Source organism: Trachemys scripta, chromosome 11 (genome assembly GCF_013100865.1).
Source record: "Trachemys scripta elegans isolate TJP31775 chromosome 11, CAS_Tse_1.0, whole genome shotgun sequence".
Classification (NCBI taxonomy): Eukaryota; Metazoa; Chordata; order Testudines; family Emydidae; genus Trachemys; species Trachemys scripta.
Genome location: NC_048308.1, coordinates 6,896,704 through 6,903,419, shown reverse-complemented (window position 1 = coordinate 6,903,419; position 6,716 = coordinate 6,896,704). Strand labels below are relative to the sequence as shown.

At 49.1% G+C, this 6,716-nt stretch overlaps 1 protein-coding gene across 1 annotated transcript in view; it reads right to left on the bottom strand.

The window, feature by feature from the left end:
* The window catches only part of EPB41L5 (erythrocyte membrane protein band 4.1 like 5), a 95,318-nt gene extending 94,976 nt beyond the window's left edge, over positions 1-342 (bottom strand). The window contains exon 1 of the mRNA XM_034786458.1: positions 193-342. The gene's annotated coding sequence lies outside the window, so the exon portion shown is untranslated. The remainder of the gene's footprint in view (positions 1-192) is intronic.
* Positions 343-6,716: the final 6,374 nt, after the last annotated feature.

Genomic DNA, 6,716 nt, shown 5'->3' with positions numbered 1-6,716 from the left:
GGGGTGCCCACGAGGCTGGAGTCCCGGTGCAACGGGGTGGGGGGGCGGCTCGGGGGGGGTCTCACCCTCACACTACACCACGCGGGGGTTGCCCTGACAGCCGCCCCCCCCCGCCTGCCGGGGCCCATGGGGACCCCCGGGGAGAACCGGCCCCGGGGCAGGGGCCTCCCGGCAGCGCCCCGCCTCTCTCACCTGCTGCCCCGCGCGGGAGCGGAGGCGGCCCCGGTGCTGCAGTGCGAGCCAGCCCCGACGGCGGCGGCTCAGGCTCGGAGGGCGGAGACTGGGGCGGTTTCGGGGGCGGGCACAGAACCGGCCGGCGGGCCAAAAATGGCCGCTCGGCCCCGGGAAAACCCTCCCCCGCCTCCCCTTAAAGGTACTATGCCGCCCGCCCGAGGGCGTCAGCTCCCCTTAAAGGGGCAGTGCCACGCGCCCCAGGACCCACAGAGAGCCGCCTCCCCTTAAAGGGGCAGTGCCAACCCCCCCCCCCCCCCCCCGAGAACAGCTCCCCTTAAAGGGGCAGTGCCACGCACCACAGGGCCGCTTAAAGGTCAGTGCTGTCCATAGGAGCGTGGGTATAGGTAACAGGTCCTGTTACCTATACCCGCGCTCCTATCAACAGCCCTGACCTGTAAGGGGCCCTGTGGTATCTGCTCCTCTTAAAAGGGCCGCTCCAAGCAGGACAGTGCCACCAGCCCCAGTCACCACAGAGAAGCAGGAGCAGTTCCAGTGGGGCTGGGGAGGGGGGGCTGGAGGAGCAGGGGAAACTCCCTTTTAAGTGAAGGACCCCTCCCCCTGGGCCACGCCCCACGCTTGCAACCAAAGTCTGTGAGGGGGAGGTGCTATCCCTACTAGGTGCTACCCCTACTTTAGGCTCTTGTTAACTCTGAAGCCTAATTAAGACATTTTTACAGTTGACATGTCATGGAACCTCCCCAGTGCACCTCCCCCCCCCCCCCCCCCCCCCGGTGGCAATGATAGTGAAACTCACCACTGTTCCTACCCCTCTGACTACCAAAGGCATAGGAGCAGCCTGAACAAAGTTCTCCAGGCTCAGTTAAACAGTGATTACAGGAGTGACAGTATGCAGCACTGCCAACCCCAGCCATTCAAAAACTATGAGTCAGGCTCCAATAACCATGAGATTTAAAAAAAAAAATGTTTTAACTTACCTTCTGCTTCTTGAGTCTTAAGGTTTTTTTACCCCCTCTACCCTAAGGTTTAGGCACTTAGTTTAAAGAAAATAAAATTAAATATTTACGTTGTGTCTGACGAAGTGGGCATTCACCCACGAAAGCTTATGCTCCAATACATCTGTCAGGCCTTGGCTACACTTGCGGATTCACAGCGCTGCCTCGGCGAGTGTAGTCGCGCCGCCAGCGCTGCGAGAGCTCTCTTGCAGCGCTGCAAGAGCTCTCTTGCAGCGCTGCAAGTACTCCACCTCTCCGAGGGGAATAGCTTGCAGCGTTGCGAGCGAGCGTGCAGCGTTGCAGGCGCTGATTACACTGGTGCTTTACAGCGCTGCGCTCAGAGGGGGTGTGTTTTTTCACAACCCTGAGCGCAGCAAGTGCACCGCTGTGAATTGCCAGTGTAGCCAAGGCCTTAGTCTTAAAGGTGCCACAGGACTTTTTGTTGCTTTTTACAGATCCAGACTAACACGGCTACCCCTCTGAACTTGTCACATATTTATGTCTCACAGAAGATAGCAACACGGATAGGGGGATGGGTGGGGCACATCTTCCCTCCTCCCCCTATCTAGGTAAGCAGTTCTCCCTCCTCCTCTGCTGCTCTCATGACAGCGCCCCCTACAGTTCAAACGACTTTAAACACAGGCTGACCATTTTAGGAAAGACTTACAGTGACCCACGTTTAAGGATAAGATTATGTCACGGCGCTCATGGAAGTCACAGATTCTGTGACTTTCAGTGACCTCAGTAACATTTTCCGCTTCAGCAGATTTCGGGGGGCACTCAGAGCTGTCAGCCACCATGGGCAACGGGGGATGGGGGGAACCTAGAGCTCCGAGCCACTGTGGGTGGCGGGGGGACCCCAGAGCCCCAAGCCGCCATGGGAGGACCCCAGAGCCGCCGCAAGCGGTGCGGGGACCCCAGAGCTCTGAGCTTCCTCAACAGTGGGTGCTGAATTTCCTCCTCTCTTCTCTCCCTCCCTCCGCCCCCACATGGACTTCAGTCATCCCCATCATACCATGGACTTGCGTGATTTTTCATTTATTGCCTGTGACCTGTCTGTGACTTTCAGTTTGGACCAGGCCTCTGTCTGTGTATAACAAAAGATAACTTTTAATAAAAGGGAAAAGGAACCAAGCATTAGTTTGGGAAAAGACCAAAACCACGTTCAAAAGCATGTAGCCATAAGCAAAATCAAGACCCCACAGTGCCCTGTGCCTCAGTTTCCCACCTTGTGGTGGGAAGGTCCAATGAACAAATGTCCCTTTAACACATCACTCCATAAAACGAGAAAAAAATTCACAGTAAGCAAGAAAAGGCAGAAAACTGTAGAACAGCAGACTCCAAATGCTCCATCTCAAGCATCAGGTAGTTAAGAAGGAACCAAGTGGCAGCATGCCCACGCCTCCCTATATGCCCTCATATGGGAGCACAAATTGCTGCTCTGCATAGGCATGGACCAATGAACACTGCTTTACAGCCTTCATCGAAAGTTCACAGGCACTGCACATCCTTCAGTGGAGCACTCATAGGGACATATACGCAAAGAAGAACAGGAGAATTCTAACCCGAGAGCCATTTAGGTACCATGCCTTAAGCCGGAGAGTATTCAGGCTGAGGTGACAAACGTTTCCCGTGTCCTGAAGGAGGAGGCTGGGAATCTGCTGGCCTGCCAGAAGGAAAGGCAAGGCAGATATGGAAATCACACCTGTCTCAGCGAGGTTGGCGCAATCAAGATTATTGTAGTTTTGTCCCATCTGGTTTTGTTGAGGATTAGCAGCATTGAAGAGAAGGCATACAGCAAACACTTTATCCAGGAAAGGAAAAAAGGCATCCCCAAGGGAATGGCGCCTGAGGTGTCCCTTAACCAGAATTTTGCACATTTCTCTTGGCAGTGTTGGCCAAAAGGTTTATGTACAGAAAACCCCAGGTAAGGAATATCTATGTGCATGTGGATGTGCTGAGATCCCAACTCATGGTCCTGAGTGAATTGTCTGTGGAGGGCGTCAGCTATGGTGTTTTGAAGACCAGGCAAATAAACTGTTCAGATTCACAGAGTTCAAAGCAGAAGGGGCCACCAGATCATCTAGTCTGACCTCCTGGAGATCACAGGCCACGATCACCACACAGTACTCACCCGCTAACCCCAACTGAAATTGAACCAAAGAATTTCAGCCCCCAAGGGATTTTTATGTGCCACAGAGAATAGGCGGGACCAAGGTGCACCGGGGCCTGAGGCCCCTGCAATGGTAGGGAAATGATTAAACAATATATATCCAGATATACCTTGGCAAGTGACCAATAACCACATACTGCTGAGGAAGGCCAAAAAAAATACAAGTTCACTGCCAATCTGACCCCACATTATGACGATCAGTTAGATCCTGAGCACGTAAACAAGAACCAGCCAGCCAAGCACCTGAGAGGGACAATACTTGGTGCCATGTCACAGCCCATCCCATCTAATGTCCCATGTCCTGCAGTGGCTATCCCCCGTGCTTCAGAGGAAGGACATTAAAAACAAAAACAAAGCCACAATACCTTGGCAGGAGGGAAAATAGTTTCCTGACTCCTGCCAGTGGCCAGCTGAAACCCCGAAGCATAAGCTTTTAGTACTGTAAGACATAAACCAGAAGTGGGCCCCAGGGCGGCTGAGCCCCGCCTGCTACCATCACAAACAACCCAGTCATACAGCCTTCTAATTTCCAACCTGAATTTGTTCATGGCCAGTTTATATCCATTTGTTCTTGCGCCAACATTGTCCTTCAGCTGAAATAGCTCAGCATCCTTCCTGATGTATTTATAGACAGCAATCATACCCCTTCTCAGCCTTTTTTTTTTTTGGGCTACTAAACAAACCTAGTTCTTTCAGTCTCCTAAGGCCCTCCATTCCCCGATCATCCTAGTAGCTCTTCTTCGCACCTTTTCCAGTTTAAATTAATCTTTTTTTAAACGTGGGTGATCTGAATTGAACATAGTATTCCAAATTAGGTTTTACCAGTGCCTTATACAGTGGCAATAATACTTCTTTATCCCTAAGGGAAATGCATCACCGGATACATCCTAGAATCACATTTGTCTTTTACTCAGCCGAATCACATTGGTGGCATAGTCATCTTGTGATCAACCCACACACTCAAGTCTCTCTCTCTGTCACTTCCAACTGATGAGTCCCCAGACTGTAGCAGAAATTCTTAAGATTAGACCCTGGGAAATTATCCAGTTCCCCTGATTAGAGTGCATTAAGCTCTAAGTTTTTCTTGCACCTCAGATGCGGCAATTTCCATGTCTAGGCATTTATTTCCATCACCCCTTTTGCTTTCATGCACATGTTCCATATGATCATCCTTAGTGAACACTGAGGCAAAGTATTCATTTAGTTTTTGGGCCATACCTAGATTATCTTTCATTTCCTTCTCATCCACACTGCACAGTGGCCCAACCTCATCCTTCCTTATTTTCTCTTTATCTCTCTTTAAAAAAACCCTCTTATTTATTTTAATTTCCTTGGCAATAGCTAATTCAGCTTGACTTTTAGCAATTCTCACTTTATTCCTATATTTTCTAACCTCCACAAGGTAGCTTTCTCTATGATCAATCCCTTTTTCCATTTCCTATATTATTCACTCAGCTGGACCTGGAGCCTCTCTCTACAAGATTTTCCTCTTGCTTAGGATGCAAACTTCAGATAGTTTTTGGTATAGTCGTTTAAAGAAATTCCAAGCATCTTCCACATTTAAGTCCTTGTGCTCTTCAGTACAGCTGACTTCTTTAACCAATTCGCTTAATTTCCCCAAACCCGCCCTTTTGAAATACAAAACCATAGTTGATGAGCTGGCTTTGATTATCCTTCCACTTAATTTAATCACTCAATCCAAGGTAATTTCCTACAACTATCTATTCTGTGATGTCCTTACTACTTACCAAAACCTAGTCTAAAATTGCATCACCTCTTGTTGATTCAGGGATAGTCTGCTGTGGTGGGCTTCTCCCCAGTTCCATATATCACCTGACTGTCTTTGAGCTGAGGAAATGGGATCTCATTCTCCCTTGTCGATTTATGTAGTACATAGCAGGCCCTATTGTCATTCATTATACAGACGGCCTGACCTATCATGGAAAGGAAGTGCTGGCAAACTTATCTTACCACTTAGCACTCCAGAATGTTGATATGAAGGGTAGAATCCTGGGCAGACCATCTGCCCTGGATAAGTGTAGTACTGTAAATGGGCTCCCCACTTTAGGAGCGATGCATCCAAAACTATTGTGAAAGTGGGAGGGAGGGGTTGAAGGGAACTCCTAAGCATACCTTGTCTAGATTATTTCACCGTTGAGGGAGACGGGTACATGGCTGGGGATGGAGAGCAACTTGTTCAGAGTGTCTCTGTTGGGGGCATAAACTCTCCCTGAGCCAGTTTTGGGAACAAAGTAGTGGTATAGTGGGTGTATAGTGTGACAAAGGTACACATTGCCACATGCTTGAGAAGTAAATAAGTAAATACTCTGAGGGCAGTAGAGAGTCTGAAAGGGAGGATTCGATATTGACAAGTGGTCCTGACTCATAACAAAGCATAGGAATCTCTTGTGACGGCTATATTGTGAAATCAAAGCATGTGTCCTGAAGGTCAAGTAGTCCTCTGGATCCAGGGATGGAATGATAGCTACAGTGTTACTATCTTGAACCTCTGCACCCTGACAAAGGTATTCAGCATCCTGAAATCTAGTATTAGCCTCCATCCACCCTTGTTTTGGGGAACCAGAAGGTACTTGGAATAAAATCCCTTTCCTCTGTACTCACTGGGGACTGATTCCACAGCTCCTATGTGGATGACGGAGAAAACCTCTCATCTCTGGAGAAGTTTGTGAGATGGATCCCTGAAAAGGGATGCAGGAGTATGGAGTGAAAATGGATGGAATAGCCCAATGTTATAACCTCAAAAACCATCTGTCAGAGGTAATCTGCTCCTACATGTTGCAGAAATGGAAGAGATGATCCCCAAAAGGTGGGAGGGAGGATGGGGCAGCATCAGATTCAGGTCATGGGGGTGATTGAGGCCCTCAACTAAGGCATCAACATGAATGCTTTGTAGATGATGTCTGCTGTGTCAAATCCAGGTGCAATGGTTGCAATAGTTTGCCCTCTGCATTATGAATTTCTTTTTAAGTGACTCCAACACCTCTGGTACCTGGGAAACAGCTGATCAGGATTCATGAGCTGGCTGAGACTGACTAAACCTTCTCTTGTTTGCAGGCCTATCTACGCCTAGTGAATGGTCACCCTGAAATCCTTCTGAGAATGCAGGGACTCATCTGTGGACTTGTTGAATAATTTAAGACCACCAAAGGGGAGGTTCTGTGTGGTGATTTGGATTTCACCAGAGTCCTGCAACCATGAGACTTAATGCATGACCACAGCTGTGGAGATGGAGTGTCAGCTACATTGAGAGAAGCGTGTAAAGCTGTCCTCACTAGAAGCTGTCCCTCTGCAACGAGGGCCTAAAATTGCTCCCTATGCTTTTGAGGGAGATGTTA